Source organism: Chamaea fasciata, unplaced genomic scaffold, assembly GCF_029207755.1.
Source record: "Chamaea fasciata isolate MVZ Bird 193981 ecotype frontalis unplaced genomic scaffold, bChaFas1.0.hap1 SCAF_5, whole genome shotgun sequence".
In the NCBI taxonomy this organism is placed as follows: Eukaryota; Metazoa; Chordata; class Aves; order Passeriformes; family Sylviidae; genus Chamaea; species Chamaea fasciata.
This window is the reverse complement of record NW_027094090.1, coordinates 26,163,053-26,164,574: the sequence shown is the minus strand read 5'-3', so window position 1 is coordinate 26,164,574 and position 1,522 is coordinate 26,163,053.

Here is a 1,522-nt window from a genome sequence, read left to right as displayed (position 1 = left end):
TTTTCACCTAACTGGTCAGGAACCTGGACTTTGGTCCTTGCTCTGAAGTTTATGAATTCTGCTTTAAAGAGCTATGTGGTAAATTAGATTGTAGGTGCTTTTAACTGCTAGCTGAATCTAAAGATTTTAATTTCCACCATGGTTGTTTTAACTGGAAGACTACAATGTGTACAGTGCCTTTGATTTATCTCACTTGAGGAATCTGGTACTTGACTGCATTGTGACACTTTTGGCAGGACAGGTGCAGGATGCTTTATTCACTTTTTATCCCTCTATCTGAGGACCTTGATTCTGTCAGAATATATTAGATGTTATTTCAGAGCTTCCACCATACTGGGAAGTAAAGCAATACCTGATGTCTCTATCCCAGTGAAGGTGATAATCTGATCCACCTAGACCAGGGGCTTATCACACTGCAGGAGGTGAACTACCAGAAGTAAGGCAATGTTGTGCCTTTTGGAGAAGTATGTATAAGCATCATGAAAAGGATAGGTTCTTTCAGTATTTGTTGTCTCCAGATAAAGGAAGGTCTGCTATCATTACTTTGGACTTACACTGATTTAACTTAAATCCTTCTTTAAGTCTAAGCCTAAGCTTTTTATTGGATTCATCTCCCAATGCCTATTGAATTAATTTCTTTATCTCAATGAACATTTTCCTCATATATACCTTTGAACATCTGGACACAGCCTTCCGTGCAGATCCTTAATGCCTCTAGTCCATCACTATAACCCATTCTTGGATTGCTGTCAAAAGTTGTCGAGGTATCCAGCCATCAAAACACATCATCAACAGATCAAACACATACTTGCTTACCCCACTGAATGCACTACTAAAGGAAAATGTTTCAAAGTTTTACCCTACTGCAGAGCAGGAATGCCAAGGTGCCTCCTGTGGCAGAGTATCCTATCATCCTGAAACATGTGAATAAGTTTTACATGGACTTGAAAACATTTATTTCAGAGTTAAGCTAACAAATAAATAATTTTGCTATTACATATCTTCAGCCATATATTGCAACCAAGACTTTCACAGTAATGGTATTTCACAGTGGTAGTAAGGAAAGTGAAACAAACAGAGCTTTAAAACAACTCTTTTGTTCTTAATTTCTGTGGCTTCAACAATATTATGCAGTCTTGGTGCTTCTTTTAATATCCTACCCGTGATAGTATCTGTGACCATCCTCTGGGAAATGGCTGAAGTTTATCATAATCTGCCCATTCTTTTCCTTCTGGACAAAATTTGGGCTTGATCTTGTGTGGGACACCTGCAGTGTCAGAGCAGCAAAGCTGCTCATGTTTCTGCCCCACAGAACTGCTGCACAGGATCAGTTTCTCTCTCCTTATGGTGGATACTAGTCTTTTCTGCATCACCCAAACAAGACAAAGCAGCCTTACTGAACAGCAGGGTCGTGCCCAGTGTTTTCTCTTGGTATTTGATTAGCTCCAGGTTGCAAGCCATAGGAAAAAAAAAGCAGTAAATCTAATTCAGACATGCTCCACACAGTTATAGCATTCCTTTG